Below are 20,560 nucleotides of genomic sequence, written 5' to 3' on the forward strand. Positions count from 1 at the left end.
CCATGATCATCTTAAAATCTTGTGGTGAGTATTCAGTACTTTCTTTAGCTTAAAAGTCAAAAGACTTGCTGCTTGTCAGCAAGCAGGAGGAGGCTGGAGAGGAGAAGGCAGAGAAGTAGGTCGGATGCGCAGAGAACACTGACTTCATCCAGAAGAAAAATCTACAGGTAGGTGTTTTTAGGGCTTCTGCCTTTTCCTTAACTGTGACTAAATGACACCGTGTTGAAACCTAATGTGCTCCAGGGTAAGTCCTGGCTGTGGGAAACCCCTTAACAAGACCTAAACGTTGTCACTGGTTGCTCAGTTTGCTGCTGTCTTGGTGGTTGGATCAGATCCACCAGTGGATTGATGCGTTTCTTCCGAGTGTGCTCCGTCCTGGGCTTACAGGTGTCCTGTCTCACTGGGACGACGCTAAAATGACAGCTGTTAAAATATAAATAAAATAAAACCAGTGCACAAAACGAAACCGTTCAAAAATCTGCTCCACGCTGCGTGAGGTAGCTCGATGTTTTAAGCAACATTTTCGCTAAATGAACATTGGTTTGGGGGCGCCTGGGTGGCTCAGTGGGTTGGGTGTCCGACGTTGGCTCAGGTCATGATCTCGCGGTTCGTGGGTTCAAGCCCTGCGTCGGGTTCTGTGCTGACAGCTTGGAGCCTGCAGCCTGCTTCGGATTCTGTGTCTCCCTCTCTCTCTGCCCCTCCTCCACTCGCACTCTGTCTCCCTCTGTCTCAAAAATGAATAAACATTAAAAAAAAATGTTTAATAAATTTAAAAATAAACATTGGTTTGGTGTGTCTTTTCCGCTAGCCTACACAGAGTCTGTTTTTACTTTGTTTTTTACTTTGTTTTTACTTTGTTTCCTATCATGTGATATTTTACCTATGGGATGAGTGTGAACGTGTGTTGTAATTACCTTTACTGAGAATCTAAAACTGAACTTCAGGGACGTGAGAAAGGTAAGAACTTCTCTTTCTCTTGATTTAAAAATTGCGCTGTCCCCTATAACTTAGGAGAGCATATTTTTATCTCCTTTAACCTCCATAAATGTATACTAAATTCAATTTCATCATTTTCAGAGTCCAGCCCATCCGAATAATCTCTCCCCCACACGGCTGGAAAGAGTTTTCATTAAGCAGGAACCTTCAGCCGTGTCATGGGGGCGCTGACCGCAGCAGCAGCTGTGAATCACAACCCCCCCTCAGCCCGCACTTCCACTCGTTTCTGGGGAGGACCAGGCTGCTTTTTCCCTGTAATCCGCTACGCCCCCCTCCCTAATGGAATCCACATTGTTTACGAGGGAGGAGGATTTCTTATTTTATCTCATTACACTTGCTTCTCACCCAGAGTACCGATGAACTGGGGCTCGTCTATCTACTTTGAATTCACCGTGGCATAAAAAAGCACGTTCGGTTAGAATTCTGAGTGGTACCAGCTCAGGTGTTCTCTCCTGCCAGGACCTGTTTCCCGGCAAAGTTCCCACGTTTTCACTTGGGAGAGTCAGTCACAGAAAGTCTCCTCCACAGCTGTGTAAGGATGCTCCTCGTCTCGCGGCACCGACCGAGCCAAGAGCTTGGGCCATCAGTGCCCTCTGCCCGCGGGTCAGCCTCCCGCTGGACAGAATCATCCCCTCTCTAGCTGTAGGAGTTACTTGTCGGTGAAATAAGCCAAAAAATAAACGGTAAGAGTATTTGAGGTAAAGAAATAGGGGCGCCTGGGTGGCGCAGTCGGTTAAGCGTCCGACTTCAGCCAGGTCACGATCTCGCGGTCCGTGTGTTCGAGCCCCGCGTCAAGCTCTGGGCTGATGGCTCGGAGCCTGGAGCCTGTTTCCGATTCTGTGTCTCCCTCTCTCTCTGCCCCTCCCCCGTTCATGCTCTGTCTCTCTCTGTCCCAAAAATAAATTAAAAAAAAAAAAAAAGTTGAAAAAAAAAAAAAAGAAAGAAATGTGTCTCTACTTATAAATGACATATGCTTATGTAAGAAATATTCCATAAGCTGTTAGATTCAGCAGGTTGGTTAGACAGACTCTCTGTACACAATGTCGATACACAGAAACCTTTCCTACTTACCAGCAATTGACTAACAGAAAGTACATTTTTTACGTGATACCATTTACTATAGCATCAAAAATCACCAAATACCTAGGAAGCACGTGTCAATATGTGTAAGGCCTCTACACCAAAACGATTAAAACATTATTGAGAGGAGTGAACGGAGGCCTAGCTACCTAGACGGATATACTATTTTCTTGGATCGGAGGAAGCGATGTACTGAGAATGAGAATTCTCCCTAAATCCGAGCAGATGCTTTTGTTTGGCGACAAGACACTCGATAACCTAAAACGCACCTGGAAACAGAAGGGCCGGGAGTAGCAGAAAGTCTACGCTACCCGATACCAAGATTTGCTGGCAAGAGAGCCCAGCAGAGCGGAGCAGCCCGGGGCCGTGTGAGGCAGACAGGTCATGGCGGTCCAGCCCCAGGAAGAAGGACACTTGCTCAGACACACAAGCGACGTGCTACAACAATGGGAGAGGCAAGTCTTTTCAGCGAATGGTGCTGGGTCGACTGGGAATACTTAGTGAGAAACTCAAATCTAGAGGCACCATAAATCTAAACAGGGGAACGACCCAGCTTCTGGAAGATACCGTGCAGAGATTCTCCTTTGTTACTCGGGTAGCAAAACAGTCTTTAAACGGGATTTTAAAAAGCTCTGCTTATAATGAAAGAAGAACTTCTATTTACCAAAGACCCCATTAAGAGTTTTTAAAAAGTAAGCCACAGAGGAGCAGAAAATATTTGCAATACATATAACTACCAAGGAATCATTACACCGGTGATAATACTAATATATATACATCAGTAAGGAAAAGACTATCAAAAATAAAAAAGAAAGATACGTGAGTGGGAAGTTTATGACGGGAATCTCCAAATGACCAATAAATATATGAAAAGTTGCTAAATGCCGCTACCCTTCAGGAAAATGAAAATGCAAACCAAAATGACAGAAACGACCCGCACAGTGAGAAGACAACCCATGACGTCAGACAGAATTTTTGCAAACCATGCATTTGCTAAGTGGTTGATCTCCAAAATATGTAAGGAACACCCACAGCAAAACATTGACTGATTGACAAATGGCCAAAAGACTTGAATAGACATTTCTCCAAAGAGGCAGATATGTGGCCAAGAAATATATTAAAAGATGCTCAACATCATTGATCATCAGGGTGTGGAAAACCAAAAGCACAATGAAATGTCACCTCACACGTATTAGGGTGGCTATTACGAACGTGTTGGCGGGAAGTGGTGAAATGAGAGCCCCACGCACTGCTGAGGGGGATGTAAAGGTGGCCAGGGCTGTGAAAACAGTATGAAGGTTCCTCAAGAATGGAAGTGACGACCACACAATCCAGCAATCCCACCTCTGGGAATTTCTCAAGAACTGAGGTCTGGGTCTCAAAGACGAAGGGGCACCTCCACCCCCATTTCAGAGCAGTATTACTCACAACAGCCGAGACTCAGAAGCAACCTAGGTGTTCGTCGATGGCTGGATAGACAAAGGAAACGCAGTGCACACACACAATGGGATATAATCCAGCTTTAAAAAAGAAAGAAATCAGGGGTGCCTGGGTGGTGCAGTCGGTTAAGCGTCCGACTTCAGCCAGGTCACGATCTCGCGGTCCGTGAGTTCGAGCCCCGCGTCAGGCTCTGGGCTGATGGCTCGGAGCCTGGAGCCTGTTTCCGATTCTGTGTCTCCCTCTCTCTCTGCCCCTCCCCCGTTCATGCTCTGTCTCTCTCTGTCCCAAAAATAAATTAAAAAAAAAATTTTTTTTTAAATAAAATAAAAATAAAATAAATTAAAAAAAGAAAGAAATCCTGCCATTTCTTCTGACATGGATGAAAGGTGAAGTCCTGGGGCGCCTGGGTGGCTCAGTTGGTTAAGCATCTGACTTCGGCTCAGGTCATGATCTTGCGCTCTGTGAGTTCCAGCCCTGCATCGGGCTCTGTGCTGACAGCTCAGAGCCTGGAGCCTGCTTCAGATTCTGTGTCTCCCTCTCTCTCTGGCCCTCCCCCATTCATGTTCTGTCTCTCTCTGTCTCAAAAATAAATAAACGTTAAAAAAAAAAAAAAAAAGAAAGGTGAAGTCCTACCTAAATGAACAACCCCATCCTGGAAGGATAAACGTGGCACGATTCCACTCGACAAGCTGTGCAAGGAGCCAGACCCACAGGGGCAGGGAGCAGGAGGGCGGTTGCCCTCACACATTGTCTTCTTTGGTTTTGACGGTCTTTTCCTCACTGCTGCCATGTGTTTATACAATAACCTAATATGTGGCAAAAAGTCCCAACTGCTATACACAACACATATGAGTATCAGAAGCATATTGTTGCACCAAAGAAACCACACACACACACACACACACACACACACACATCCACCTCAAGAAAGGTGCATGTAACCTGGTATGAAGGGGCACGCGGCTTCCACCTCTGGGCTGGGGGCACATGGAACACTTAGGTGTCCTGATCTGGGCAGGAAGTCGTGGGGGCATTCACTCCGGGACACTGACACAAATTATGACTTATTTGTCCCTTTACTCAGGTGTGATATACTTTGACGTGACTGAGTCAGGACGGACAAACTTCGCCTAAACATACCAGTGAGGAAAACAAGCTGTATCAGCCCGATTTGGACAGTCCACGCCATGGAAAGCTGTCCTCACACCTCTGCTGTCCCCAAGGTCCCTGCAGAGTGCCATCCACCCGCGCTGTCCCACAGGACTGAGGTTGTCACAGTACAAGCATCAGTGCGCCCGGCCCCTGCGCCCGACCTGCCACAGGGACGGTGCCCACCCACCTCTACGCCCTCCATCAGCAGTCAGAACCCGTGTTCTGTGTGGAAAATGAATTTTCTTACAAATTACTTTGTCATTGTTGTTTTTTTTTTAATTAATTTATTTATTTTTGAGAGAGCCAGAGAGAGAGAGAGAGAGCACAGAGGAGGAGGGCAGAGAGAGACGGAGAGAGAGAATCCCAAGCAGGCTCCTCACTGTCAGTGCAGAGCTCGATGGGGGGCTCAACTTCATGAACCGTGAAATCACGACCTGAGCCAAAACCAAGGGTCGGACGCTTACCTGACTGAGCCACCCAGGAGCCCCGTGTCATTATTGATTTTAAATAGATCTTTCGTGCAAGTGAGTTTGCTACTTTTTCCGTACAAATGTCGAAGGCAGGGGAGCTGGGGGGCAAGTGCTTTCTAAGTCAGTCATACTCTGGGGTTCTTCTGGCCACGCAGCAAAGAAAGTGTGAAGTGAACTCATTCTCTCCGCGGGCCAGCTGAGCAATCTGGACACTGATGAAGGCGGTCTAGATACTGAGGTGGAAAACACCATGTTTCATGTGGGAGGGATTCAGCCCCTGAAATATTGTTTACCAAATCGCCAGCTGAATCTTATCACAGGAAAGCAGATTTTGTTTTCAAACACTTTTGAGAGGTGCCTAAAATTCAATACGTGTGCCGAGCCTTCGAATGCTTTGAAGGAGTTTATCTGCTGAAGCGCTAAATGGCATTGGACTTAAAAAGGCCTCTCTTCCCAATTCTCAGGCAGGCTGTCGGCCTCTGTGCGACCCCGCTGGCTCTTTCTTCGCTTGCCGTCCTCGGCGGGCGGGCGGGCGCAGGGCCCCCTCCGCGGGCACAGGGCCCCACTGACGCCCCTGCCTTGAACTCCCTGGACAACCTCGGTCCAGACTCTTTTCAGCTGGTTTTCCAATAACTACGTGTTCGGTGTTGTCGCACTGATTTGGTAAGTTGACAAGGGGCACTTTAAAAGGCTAGTTTCACATGATTTCTAACCACAAGAACAACACAAAATAAAGTTTCTAAAATGCTGATGAAGACACATGATCTAAGTCTATTCCATGCCCGACACCCCCCAAAATAATCATCAATCAGGGTTAATATGTGAGTGTACATACATTCAGTAAATAATGAATATACACAGGTGGTGAAGGCACCTTCCACAGGCCTGATACACCTGCCTGCCACAGTCTCCTTGTTTGTGGGTCACAGAACATCCAGTTATAGACAAAGTGGGGGAGGAATCACATGCTGCACAGGATTTGGACTCATTTTTCCCCGGGCTCGTGAGCTTACAGTGTCCTGGACAGAAGCCAGGATTCCTGAGGACGTGCTTCCTCATCAGGGGCTTACACGGAGTGTCTGTCAGCGTTAGGTAAACGTGCACACGCACAGCACACACACAGCATGCACACACAGCACACACGCAAGCACACGCTGTGGACTGAGCATTGAGCTGAGCCCCTGAGCTGCTTCGGGCTCTCTTTGCAGGGAGAAACCTGCAGCCTCCCCAGCCTGCGTCTAGCAGGGGGCAGGCATCGTTGAGCCCATGTGGGAGCAGGTGCACAGCCGCTGTGGTGGCCGGGTCGAAACAATGGGCGGGACTATCCCAGTGTGAATTTGAAGCTCTGGGCTTTGAGTCGAAATAGCCACTTCTCAGCACGGCCAGTGCCCGGCCCAGCATCACCTCTTCTGAGCAAAGCACAGACGCCAACGTCCAGGTGGGATCTTTGCGGAGGGTTTGAGGGAAAGACCCTGCGGGAGCCCCTCTGCCACGAACCAGCCCCTCCTCATTAGGAAAGCTTCAGAAGAGGACAGAAAGCCCGAGGCTGGCAGAGGGTTGCTCTGCGCCCACCTGTGACATAGTGACCGTGCTGTCGCTCCCGACACTTCCTTCTGACCCGTTCTGGCCCAGATCCTGCCTTATGTCCCTAGAGTCAGGATCCCTGTTCCTGGAGGGTTTTCCACAGGACCCTGTGCGTGTCATTACCACTAGAGGGTTTTGGGTTTTTTTTATTTTAGAGAGGGACAGACAGAGACAGAGAGAGAGCACGCGCCCATGAGTGAGGGAGGGGCAGAGAGAGAGAGAATCCCAAGCAGGCTCCTGCTGTCAGTGCAGAGCCCAATGTGGGGCTCAAACCCAGATCACGACCTGAGCCAAAGTCGGACGCTCAACTGACTGCGCCGCCCAGGCGCCCCTGTGTCGTCATGTTTAGTGTTTGACTCTGATTTGCCAGCTGCAGTTGTAAAGATGGATGAATCCTGGCACCTGCCGCCCAGAGGAGGGCGTGATCAAAGTGCAGGAAGTAAGGCCTGCTGATAGCTACCGGGTTCAGCAGCGACACGTACCCCCTCGGGGGACAGGACACCTCCTGAAAATTCACCCCGTCACACTTGGGCAGGAGTTTTCTCCTCAGTTTGCTAATAAAACATCACACAGGAAGGCGAAGATGAGCCAGCACTCCGCCGACAGGCGCACGGCATCTCCATCTGCTAGTGCCCTGTTCCGTCCGCTCCGCACGGCAGCTGAGACGGTCCTGTGTTTCCACGGCACCCCCCAGCGTCGCCGCCCTGCGGCCAGAGCTTTCTCCGGGAGAAGCCTATTTCACGAGGGGACACACCGCGTGAAGCCAGGCCTGACTGCCATTTCCGCAAAGAAGTTGTCTTAGACACGGACACCAGGCAGGCATCTCAGCCGGGCAGACAGACAGGGCTCTCTCTCACTTCGTGTCTAAATGAAAAGTTTCTTTTTGTAAATCAATCTTCTCTCAAAGAATACAAGCTAGGGGCGCCCGGGTGGCTCAGTCGGTTGAGCGTCTGACTCTTGGTTTTGGCTCAGGTCATGATCTCAGGGTCGTGAGTTCAAGCCCCGCGTCGGGCTCTGGGCTGACATCATGGAGCCTGCTTGGGATTCTCTATCCCTCTCTCTCTGCCCCTTCCCACTTGCTCTATCTCTCAAAAGTAAAAAAATAAACTTCAAAAAAAGAGTTTAAAAAACACAAGCTAAACAGTAACAAAACATACACATGTCTCACACGAATACAATCACTTCGAGGCCTGATATCATGAGAATGAACCCATAGTTAACAGCCCATTTTATAAAATTGCAGTGACCACACTGCCAGGGTCTGTCCCCATGGGGACAAAATGCCTCATTAGCTATGATACAGGAGGTGATCAGGGTTCTTTTTATCAGAACTGACATCTGAATGAAGAAAGTTGAAACAGCCCTATTGGTTTTTCATATAATTCCTATTTCAATAAGGAAAACACAGAGGAAAATGAAGGTTAAAGCAGTTCAGTACACGTGGAGTGCAGGAGATTAATGTCAACGGTGGTGACTTCTGAAGACTGAAGGGTGCTTTGGTGACGACGACACAGTGTTAACGTCTCATGCTCTCTATGGATTGTGTCCTGTTACAAACAGGACTCACAGGTGTAACTTCCTTCCACACATACGGAAATAAGTCTGATTAAACACAAACAAACCTTAACCTGAGTGGGTTTTTGATGGTTAAAATATGACCTCATTAATGCTCCCTCATAAAAATACATAATCGGCCTTCACTTGTTTGGTTTATAAGATCATAGTATGTCATTAGAGCATTTAGTAGATCGTGTATCTCATTAATAATTCTGGAAGAAGTATTTTTTATAATTTTCTTTAACATTTATTCATTTTTGAGAGACAGAGGGAGACAGAGCGTGAGCAGGGGAGGGGCAGAGAGAGAGGGAGACACAGAAGCGGAAGCAGGCTCCGGGCTCTGAGCTGTCAGCACAGAGCCTAACGTGGGGCTCAAACCCATGAACCATGAGATCATGACCTGAGCCGAAGTCAGATGCTTAACCGACTGAACCACACAGGCACCCTTATAATTTTAATTAAATTGTATTTTACTACAAACTTATTTTGCTATATTAAGGCTATATAATACCACAAATTGTTTGGATTGGAAGAAATCTAAAACATCAAAAATAGCAAAACAAAACAATATGCAACTATTGTCACCTAAAGCAGTGAATCCTCCACAACGTTAACTTAAAACATGGGAATAGAGAAGACAAAAGTTCGTAAGAACAATGAGATCAGTGACACCGTTACAGATTCCACAGACACTTAAGCCAATGAGAGGATCTTACGAGAAAGTGGTGATGACTCTGAACACGTAGATGTAAATCCACTGACGACAGAAACTGAAACAACGAAACCAAAACCGTGCGTAAGACAGCGCGTGCCACGGGAATCTAACGTCATCTGAATACGCACGCAACGGCTCTGGCCCCGACGACTTCGCTGACAAGTAATTTCACGCTTAAAGAGGGAATGCTGCCGGCATCACGCAGGATTCCGGAGGATCCGAGCTGGTCCGTGAGTCCCGCCCTGTGACTGGACCCACTCGTGTTCCTACACGGGCAACAGAAACACTGAGAAGATAATGTTTAGAAAATACTACTTGCGACACCACAAAAGCCTCAGATAACTGGAAATGAGCCCAAATAAGAGACGGAAGTCTCCTACCCCGAGAACTGCAAATTACTGCGGACGGAGCAAGGAGTCGGAGACTCGTAGCTGACACCGGAGCGTCTCCCAAATTACCTGCGGGCTCGCGGCCCTGCGCCCGACGCTGGGCGTTTTGTGGGTGATCTGAGCAGCTGGGCCGTTCTAGCTGAGCAGTCGAGGAATGTCAGTGAATATTCTGTGAGTGTGAATAGAACAATGACACCCTCCGAGGGACCTGCTGGGAGGACCACAGGACACGGCCGTGGTGACACTGGGAGGACCACGGGACCGGGCCGCTGTCACAGTCATAGTTAAGGTTTATCAAGTGAAAAGGCAAAGGTGAAAATCCGCGAAGGGAACAGGTGTCTGGGAGGTCCCAGGGACACCTGGTGGGAGCTTTCCTGTGACCTTGGCCAGTGGGGCCTCGGGGTCATGTTGCGTTCTCCCCCCACCATTAAGGGGGCCTGTTAGGGGGCCGGATGCCTGGGGTGCAGCACCCAGCTGACTAAACTCAGCCACTCAGAGCCCCCCACCCCCCAGCAAAAGCTCATTCCTCATAAATCAGGCTGTTAACATAAAGGACAGAGTGTCCCAGGGCCCCGGGCTACAGACGTGCTCACAGCAGACAGGACGCCCCAGGGGCCTGGCCCCTAGCTCCCCAGAGCCCGCTGAGGGCAGGTCCTGAACACAGGCCTGTCCTGGGAATGCGCAGGGTAGGAGGAGCCCAGGCCTGCAAAACTGGGGAGGAAGAAAGTGGCACCCTTACTTTAAATCTTTCACAAGTACAGTCTGAAAATGACTAAACCTCTACGTGTAAAAACAAAATATAACTGTTAAAATTCTATCAAAAATAGAACATTTAAAAATGTTTTAAGTATTATGACTTCCCTGAATATGAAATAAAACCCAGTATAAGTCATTAATAACTATAACACACATCACCTAAAAACATTAAAAATCCTTGTGATAAAGGCAAAAATGAAGACATATTGACAGTCTAATAGAAAATATTCTTGGGGCGCCTGGGAGGCTCCTTGGTTAAGCGTCTGACTTTCGATTTCGGCTCACGTCATGATCTCACAATCTGTGACCCAAAGCCCCGAGCAGGACCCTATGCGGACAGCGCGGAATCCGCTTGGGATTCTTGCTGTCTGCCCCTCCCCCACTCATTCTCAATCTCTCTCTCTCTCTCTCTCTCTCTCTCTCTCTCAAAAATAAATAGAAGACATTTAAAAACATTTTTTAAGAAGAAACTATTCTTAAAACATATGATGGGAAAACGATGGATTTTTGTTGGTAATACTCACAAATAAATGAATGAAAAACCAGCATAAGCAGTGTGTGGCAGGTGAAATCATGCCCCCCAGAGATGCGTCTCCCCCAATCTCAGGCACCGTGAGTATGCTGGCTCACGTGACGGGAGGGGTTACAGACATGGCCCTGAGATGGGAGAGCACCCAGGGTGCCGGGGGACCCAGCGCGAGCACCCGAGTCCTCACCGGCTCCGAGGACACACGGTGACAGAGGGGGAGGGAGGCAGTGAAGACAGGGCCACCGCCGAGGAACGCAGGCAGCCTCCAGAAGCTGGGTGAGCCCTCACCTAAACCCGTGATAGGAGATGGGCGTCCTCTCTGCCACCACAGACACCCGCGTTCTGCCCACACCCCGTGTCGTTCCCGGAGCCCCCGCGGGGCAGCTCAGCTTCTGGCCTGGACAGCCGCGGGGACATCACTTCGTCGGGTGAGACAGCGCAGTCTGGTCACTGTTTGGCAACAACAGGAAACGAACTTTCCAACACACGCCGAAAAGTGTAAGAATTCACAGAAGAAACAAAAACAAACTTCTGCGAAAGTTACTCAGTTTTGCCAGGACGTCTGCGGTCCCCGGTTAAGCCGGTGTGAACTACTCTTTTCTCCACTCCAGTTAGAGAAAGGCAGAATTTTGCTAGTACTCGGCTTCCACCACCTGGAAGGTGTCAGAAGCTCGGGCACCGTAATGGGCGAGGTCCCCGTGGCAGTTCCCACCGCCGGGCCTTCCACGCACACCCTAAGGGCCGCTCCTCTAGATTCACCAGCAACTGCGCGCCCCCCCTGCTGCAGATCCGCACACGGAGATGTCTCGTTAGGGATCGTTGGGAGCGCGTTCTGGGGAGGCAACCGGCGTGAGCCACTGCCTCGACCGTCTGGCAACGTAAAACGAGGGACACGGCGGTCGGGCGTGCAGCGAGCGCTCGGGCCGCCCCAGACCGCCTCCCGTGCGGTAGAAGGAAAGCGAGGAAACGCGCAGAAGCCACAGGCCAAAGAGACGCGTGACGCGATTCCGCGTTAAGCATGCACGGATTTGCACACGCGGCGCTGCTTCCGTGGACTTTCTCGGGAGTTCCCGGTGAGGCGAGAAAAGGCGTGGGAAGGGTCTGCCTCCTCGGAACGAGTTCCCGGAAGCCACGTGTGTCCAGGCGCCGAGGCACCTGCCCCTCCGGGCCGCTGGCCTCGTTCTCGTTAACCGCCAGGAGCGGAGTGTGACGCGCCAGCTGGACAGCTGCACCGGCCGGCGTTTTTTCCTCTGAAAAACTGTTTACCTTCCAAGAGAAAAGTAGGCGATGATAAATATTGAAATTATTGACGTGTTACACTTTTTGTTCTGGGAAGAGAGATTAATTATATAATTCTGTAGTAACTTTTCAGGGATAGTGAGCTCAAGCAATTTAGTACATCTGAGATGTTATGTAATCGTCACATTCATTATTCATCGGCTGATGTTAGAGTTGTTCATCCTACGAATATTGTATTCTGTGACTTTTAATCAACCAAGATAAGGAAAAAGAAATCTCAGTGAAAACTGCTAGTTTTCATTTAAGAAATAAAAGAAACATTCTTCATTTTAAAGGACATCCATCTCGGGGCGTTTGGGTGGCTCAGTCAGTTAAGTACCTGACTCTTGATTTCAGCTCAGTTCATATCCTCACGGTTCGTGAGATCGAGCCCCATGTTGGGCTCTGCACTCACAGCATGGAGCCTGCTTGGGATTCTGTCTGTCTCTCTCTGCCCCTCTCCTACCCACACATGCTCTCCCTCTCTCTCAATATAAATAAATAAACATATTAAATTACCAAAAGGACACACATTTTGGTAATTTAAAAACACATACTTCTTGTGAGTACTCTTTGAGAAATATTTTATTTTTATGACGCCTGTGGGATGCTGTGCTTTTCCAGCAACACCCGGAACAGTGTGAATTATGCTGCTCTGAACCGTGTGTCTGTCTGTCCCCCGCACGCTTCTTCCCTCTCCTGGAACGTTGTGCTTCATAAATATTTCCTTATGTTGCTGCTGAGTTCCAAGCAAACCCACTAAGCATAAGAAATGTAACAACATATTTCAGTTCATACAAGTTTTGTGGCCTTACCTTCCTGTTCACTTTGTTCCCGGGAGGTCTTGCTCAGAATTTGCCGCATCCTAAGCCAATGGCACTCACTGGGTGTATATTCAGATGACCTCACTTCAGCTTCAAATCTTTCGTGAATTCTTTACTGGACTTTTCCCGTGCGAGAGGCTGTAATCTGTCTCTGCCTCGAGTTCAGGTGGGGGGCCCGGGACGAATTTCCTCCGAACCCCTGACGTCCGCATCCTGCCTGCTCTCTGAGCTCTTCGGTTCAGCCATCTGCACTTTTCCCTCTTACGACAGACACGGATTGTACCCAAACCCTCCACTTCCAAGGCCTCGCTGCTGTGAAGTGTAAGCTTTAAAGAGAAGTGTGGGTCCCCTGGGGAGGGAGTGTTTTCTAAGGCCAGGGGCGGGTGGGGGGGAACCCTTGTAGCTCACAGGAATTTGGGAGAAATGGTCAGAAAGCATTGCTTCCAGAACACGGCACGAGCTTCTCTGATCTTTCTCTAGAAGCATCAGAAGAACAGAAGGCAGCCAAGTAACTCCGCCTCTCCGAACAAAGTTGCGGAACGTTTCAGGAGTCAAGACTATTCAGGACCCGGCAAGGGTAACGTTTACAGTTCTGGCATCAGTAACAATCGCCAGGCGTGCAAAGAGGTGGAAGAATCCAGTGTATGTGACAACAAAACCAACGAATAGAAACAGATGGGGGAACATCACCTATTATAGAATTAGTAGGTGGGTTGAGGGGCGCCTGGGTGGCTCAGTCGGTTAAGCGTCCGACTTCAGCTCAGGTCACGATCTCGCAGTCCGTGAGTTCGAGCCCCGCGTCGGGCTCTGGGCTGATGGCTCAGAGCCTGGAGCCTGTTTCAGATTCTATGTCTCCCTCTCTCTGCCCCTCCCCCGTTCATGCTCTGTCTCTCTCTGTCTCAAAAATAAATAAACGTTAAAAAAAAAAAATTTAGAATTAGTAGGTGGGTTGAAAACCAGTTACGAGACTTTGTTTACTAAGGCAAAAGAAAGTAGGAGCATGTCACGAAGAGAACTAGACTGTATTTTTTAAACCAAATCGAATTTCTAGAGATGGAAACTAAAATATCTGACGTGTGAGTTAATGGATTGGACATCGCAGAAGAAAGGGTCCAGAAACTTTAAGGTTCAGCGAATGAACCTAGACGAAGGAAAACACAGAGAAGAAACTACTGAAAAAATTAAAATGAATTGAAAGAAGGCAGTGCCAGTGAGCCATGATGTGATCCGAGTCCCAGAAGCAGGGACCAGGGGAAGGAGAAAACATTTGGCAAACACAGGTGTCCACCTCCTGGGGGATTTTTAGCCCCTGCCACAGGGACCAGTGAGGCAGGATGGCTCTCGGGGCCCAGCCAGGTGTGACCGGCCCCCCTCACCTGCCTCACCAGAACCTACGCTCGCCCTGAATCAGAGCACCCGGATTTTGAGGCTGCGGACCGTGGTTTACTTTCCGTTGGCGATTGTTTGGGTGGCCCGAGCACGAGTGGGTTTTCCACCGAGTGAGAGAACTTGCACGTTCGTTCACTCGGGATCCAGTCCTTCGGGATCCAGCTCGAGGCTCCCAGTGGCCCCGCAGCCCACCTGCGCCCTCCCTGAGTGGAAGAGGGTCTCAGATGGGAATCTGAAACCTGGAACCAAGCCCTGCCCCCCGAGGACCGCCCCGCCTGCCGGAGGTCGGCGGACAGGCCCACGTGTGCAGCTCGCAGCCTGTGTGCCCATCCTGTTAATTTTCTGGTCTCATGTAATTTGACAAGGATTTAATAGGAAATACATTCTGTCAGTGGAGGCCAGACACTGTGGTGATGAGACGTTTCTCCCAATGACCCTTGATATTTTTAGATACTCTGTCAACACCATTAAATGAGTTGCTTCCTTAATGTAATTTTCATGCAATACCTGTGGGTTCGTGGGTCTCAGATGAGTGTTTACAGAAAGTGACAGATCATTAGTCCAGCAACCCCTGCAGGCGGGACTTCGGCGCCGTCCAGGGGGGATCCCCAGGTTCCTCGGCTTGTGCAGCCGATGTGTTAGCCGTGAGGCCTGTAACCTGCTGGAAAGGACAAGTGTTCATGCCAGAAACTACAAATATGCCTCTCAATTTGCCTCTTTCATGAGTAACATTTAAACGTAGACCCCAAACTAGTGCTCTGTGCACATAATGGTGATTTCTCTTCACAAGTGACTGGAACTGGCTTGTTATTCTATGTACAGAATAGAGTACTTTTTATTAAGACTTTTTAAGGGTTTAGGTTCACAGCAAACTTGAGGGGGATGGAGAGAAATTTCCCACATATCCCAGCCCCCCAGTCCCCCTCCTATGACGCACACCCTCCCCCCTACACCTCCCGCCTCCTCCCACACAACCCTCCCCCACCACAGACACCCTCCCCTCCCCAGACGGTGCCTTTGTTACACCCGATGAGCCCACAGACGAGCATCCAAGGCCCCGGTTCACATCGGGGTCAGTCTTGGGGGCACACGTTCTATGGTTTGGGACAAACGTATAAGGACACGAATCTCCCACATGGTACCTGACAGAGCAGTTTCACTGCCCTAAGAGTCCTGTGCTCCGACCATCATCCCTCCCCCGACGCCAGGCAACCACCAGTCTCAGTACCATCCCCGTAGTTCTGTCTTTTCCAAACGTCCTGTGGTTGGACTCACACAGTGTGTAGACTTTCAGACCCGCTTCCTTCACTTAATCATCTGCATGGAAGGTTCGTCCGCGTCTTTTCACGGCTTGATGGCTCATCTCCTTGTAGCGCAGAGTAACCCTCCACTGTCCGCGTCGACCACAGCTTATTCATTTATTCACCCACCGAAGGGCATCCGTGTTTGGGCATTTGGGAACAACACCACTACAAACTTGGGGGGGGGGGGCGGGTTGTGTGGACGTGTTTCAATTCCTTTTGTGAATACCAAGGACTACTTGTTAAGAGTGTGCTTCGCTTCGTAAGAGACCCCCACAGTGGCCTCCACAATGGCCCCCGCAGTGGCCCCCGCGGTGGCCCCCACAGCGACCTCCACAGTGGCCTCCACAATGGCCCCTGCAGTGGCCCCCACAGTGTCCCCCACAGTGACATCCACAGTGGCCTCCACAGTGGCCCCCACAGTGGCCCCCACAGTGACCTCCACAGTGGCCCCTGCAGTGTCCCCCACAGTGACCTCCACAGTGGCCCCCGCAGTGGCCTCCACAGTGGCCCCCGCAGTGGCCCCCGCAGTGGCCCCCGCAGTGGCCCCCACAGTGGCCTCCGCAGTGGCCCCCGCAGTGGCCTCCACAGTGGCCTCCACAGTGGCCCCCACAGTGGCCCCCACAGTGACCTCCACAGTGACCCCCGCAGTGGCCCCCGCAGTGGCCTCCACTGTGCATTCCTGCCGGCAGTGACCCTGACTTCCTGCTGCTCTGCATCCTGGCCGGCGTTGCATGCTGTCAGAGTTCCGATTTGGCCATTCCAGTCGGTGCCCAGTGCTGTCTCACAGTTGTTTCGATTTGTGTGTCCCTGGTGGTATATGGTGCACCATTTCACCTGCTGACTTCCCTCTGTATAACCTCTCTGGGGAGGTGTCTGTTAGGGTTTGGCCCATTTTTTAATTGGGCTCTTTGTTTCCTTAGTATTGAGCTTTAAGAGTTCTTTACATATGTGTATATAAGTTTATTTCTTTATTGAGAGAGACAGAGAGCGAGCGAGATCATGAGTTGGGGAGGGGCGACAGAGGGAGAGATTCCCCCTCAGTCTCCGTGCTGCCAGCTCAGAGCCCAACATGGGGCTCAGCCTCACAAACCTTAAGATCATGACCTGAGCCAAAATGAAGACTCAGATGCTTAACAGACTGAGACACCCAGTCACCCCAGGTTCTTTGTATATTTTGAGTTTTGAATAACAGTCCTTTCTCAGATGTGTCTTTTGCAAATATCTTCTCCCAGTCTGTGGCTCGTCCTCTCTCTCTCTCTCTCTCTCTCTCTCTCTCACATTGTCTTTCTGAGAGAAGAAATTTTTTATTTTAATGCAGTCCAGCTTATCGGTCCTTCCTTTCACGGATCCCGTCTTTGGTGTTGGATCTAAAGGTCGACACCATCCCCAAGGCCACCTGGGTGTTCCCTGATATTATCTTCCAGAAGCTTTACATTTTGCATTTTACAAAGAATGGTCTTTTCTTCATTGTCAACGATCAGCGACTATACTTACGGGATCTCCATTCACTCTACTGATCTAGCTGTCTGTTCTTTGACCAATGTCACATGGTTGTGATTGCTACGGCTTTCTATTACATCCTGAAATCAGGTGGTATCAGTTCCTGCATAAAGGAGGATGTCACATAATGATTTTAAAAAGTTTAATTTCACCAAGAAGACATAAAAAACCCAAATGTTTATGCACCTGGTAAAAGAATTTCCTTATTTAAACAAAACCTAGTAGAACAGAGAGGAGAAATAAACACATTTACAGTTATTCATGGAGACTTCAAGACCCCAGTGTCTAACTGGAAATCAGCAAGGACCCATGAGTCCTGAGAACACCACCAACCGGTCAGCCCCCTGACGCCACAGGAACACCACCGTCCGTAGCAGAACCTAACCCCTTGTCCATTGGACACGGAACGTGCACAGAAGTGGACATAGTGTTGTAGGCTCTGGAATCGACATTAACAATTTTGTAAAGATAGAAACGATTTAAAGCGTGTTCTTTGCCCACAGCAGAACAAACAGATATCACCTAACTGCCCACTTTGGAAATTAAACAATAATACCAACTGAGAAACATGACACATCAAAGCTTCCTGGGGTTTATCTCTCTTATTTTAGCTCTTTCAAACAAAAATGAGACGTGAGTGTTTTTGCACCCACGCTGCAGCGTTATTACAGCAGTCCACATGCAGCTTAGCGCTGGGTTGAATTGTCCCCTTTGTGAGACTTAACCGGGTATTTTAGGGGCACTGGAAGTTGGAGTTCTCCTGGTGCGCTCGTGGCTCGGTGCCCGTGCTAGAAATAACTTTTATTTGAAGTAGAGTATTTGCCCCAGGATGAGGGCACCTTCGGCAGCTCCCCCTGGACTCCCCGACCACCTGCCCGCCCTCTGCCATCCAGAGAAAGCAGCTGTTCTGATGTCTGGTCACCTCCGCTTAGTTCTGCCTGGTTTTGAACTTCGTAAGGACCGCCTGCCAGTGAAAGTCTACTTGGATAGGAGCCGGGCAAGTTATTTTAACAGAGAGAATTTAAAACAGAAGTGTTCTCCAGCACGGGAGAACTGGGGAGGAAAGAAAGGAAGCACGGGGCTTGGGGGAGGAGAGAGCTGCTCTGTGAGTGGGACAAGTACTCATGTCACGCCATCATGCCCTCATCACCCTCCCACCACACGGAATAGCTCCGCCATCAAAGTGTCCCCACCTCAGCCCCCTTTTAGCCAAAGCTTACTGTCTACCAACCCCAGCAATAATGTTCTGGATTATCTTACAAGCAAAAAAACAAAAAAACAAAAAAAACCTTATGAAGTAAAAATGTTCTTCCACATGCTTGTATACACATGCATGTATCGTGTAGATTTTATTTCATGTAGAAAGAAGCATACGTTCTCATTCTGAAATGCTATAATATAGAAGGTAATCAATTAGCCAGTGGTAGTCGTGTTCAAAATTTGCCTAGCACTATGCACAATTTTGCTTGTGTAGACACACATATTTGACGAGTTAGGTGAAATGGGATTCCACTCCATGTAATAGGCCACCAGCTCTATTTCTTAACCTCTAACTTATCACTTCCGGTAGACGCTTGGAAGGAGAAGTTTTAATAACTGCATGACATACACATAACAACTGGTACAACCTCCCTGCAGTGTGGCTGTGATGCTAACAACAGGATGTATAGACACTAACGTCGTATGTGTGTGTAAATAACTCCCCACTGAGGATCATTTCCTGGGGGCGGAACGTGTACGTGCTTGAGGGAAAACACACTGGGCTGCTCTCCGCTCCCACGTAAACACGTCCAGAAGATCTCGTTTCCCTCATCTGGGCCAACCCTTGGGGTGGCCTGTACGTGTGTGTGCGTGTGTGAGATTATGTGTGTGAACGTCCCATATTCGCCCATTTGTTGTAAAATTGTCAGCTTTTAATTTTAATGTCTATTATTGCCAGTGGGCTGAACATTTTCTTCTAATATTTGAATTTTTGGAAACATGGCCTTAGTTTTTCTTTTGTGTTCATTCCTTCCCCTCAATAGGTTCCAATCTGATGGTTGCATGTATTTCTTTTAGTTTCGTTTTCTTGCCAGCAGTGGTCAGAGATCACATACTCTTGGATAAATTCTTGGCACATCCGTTGCCACCGGGAAATAGTAAAGAAAAGCCATCCGTAACATGATGGGTTTTAACTTTCATTTGTCACTTAGGGGTGAGACCATCCCAAGCTTTTAAATTGTATAGTTGTGTCCTCAGATATTTCCTCCCTTATTTGCACACTGTTTACTAATTACTACTTCTTGGAAATTGTGGGATATTACTGAAGGCTCATCATTTCCACAAACACATCCTTGATTAGCAAGTGCTGATGGTGTAATTCTCAAGGTAGAGAAACTTTGACCTCCCTGCAGTCTACTCAGATTCTCAAAGACTGTGAACTGGGAGCCCGTGAGGTCTGTTTCCACATGGCAAGGCGGGGTTCAGCTTTTGGCCCAAAGGCATTTTAGTTTTACATTCTTAGGTCAAGAATGTTTCTCGGCATGAACTCACCTGAAAGCTAAAATGATTGTTCTCTGGATCCCTCCAGATCTTAGAAGTCAGATGTAGGTGAGTTCTGCTGTCTGAGGTAAAAACCGGAGTCCCCAGGTGTAGACACTGGATGGTAACAATGGGCAAAGCAGGGGCTCTGTGCTCATTTGACAATCAATCCTCTCCTCAACCGTTTTCCTCCAGGAGTGGTGCGTCATTGCAAATCATTTCCGTTCACGACTTATCAGTCAGGGCAAACACAGAAACTCATTGCTTAATTTCTGTGATAATAAACTAGCAACCCCAAAATCCGTTGTTTTCTTCACGCAGTAACAATTTGTTGGGCGGGGCTTGGTGTGACGGCTCCGTTCTCCACTAGGTGGCACTGCTTAGCGGACTGGGGTGGATCAGTGCGAGTGCAGGTGCGCGTGGGAGAGTGGGCGTGGCTTCGCCCAGCCCCCTCATCGCCGACCCCCCCCACCACCCCCCCCCCACGCCCCGGGAGCTCTGTGCGCTCACAGACCCGCGATCGAGCACCCCTCGCTTGTCTCAGGCCTCCGTCCACTCCCCGCCTCTACCCTGTCCGTGTCCCAGCCGGCTGCCCGCCGGGCCGCACCTCCCTCCCTGGTTTTATCTCAGATGCGCTGTGTTTCAAAAGCCCGCACTTCAGAGGCCTCCTGGCGCGGACTCCAGCCGACTCTCTGGGGAGGACGTTGCTGAGCGGTGGTCCCACGTTCCCCCAGAAAACGTTCGTGTAACCGCACGAGGGCAGAGGTTCAGAGATTAAGGCAAACCACAACACAGCCTGTGGCACCACACTCTGGCGTCTTTGTCCCCAGACCAGCAAACGGGGCTGCTCTCCAGGATCCGCTGGGACCTTTGCCGGAGGGGAGGCCGCATGGCCTCTACCAAACGCCCTCCAAGCGGGGGAACCGCTTCTCCCCACGTGGCACACGGAGCCCGGAGACCCCCCTGCCTGCTCCTGGGGATTGGCCCTACTTCCTGGCCGGAGCCCCGCCAGGCACCGAGCTCTGGAACGTCGGACTCTGCGCTCCACTGTTTACAGAATCCTGGTGGCATGGAAAC

At 49.6% G+C, this 20,560-nt stretch overlaps 1 long non-coding RNA gene across 1 annotated transcript; it reads right to left on the reverse strand.

Moving 5' to 3' along the window:
* Positions 1-12,550: 12,550 nt before the first annotated feature.
* Positions 12,551-19,945, reverse strand: LOC131484272 (uncharacterized). The gene is made up of 4 exons (XR_009248123.1): positions 19,496-19,945; positions 14,667-14,817; positions 13,845-13,911; positions 12,551-12,705 (listed from the first exon to the last, which is right to left on the reverse strand). It is a non-coding gene; the product is annotated as an uncharacterized LOC131484272 (long non-coding RNA).
* Positions 19,946-20,560: the final 615 nt, after the last annotated feature.

This window comes from Neofelis nebulosa, chromosome 9 (genome assembly GCF_028018385.1).
Source record: "Neofelis nebulosa isolate mNeoNeb1 chromosome 9, mNeoNeb1.pri, whole genome shotgun sequence".
Classification (NCBI taxonomy): Eukaryota; Metazoa; Chordata; class Mammalia; order Carnivora; family Felidae; genus Neofelis; species Neofelis nebulosa.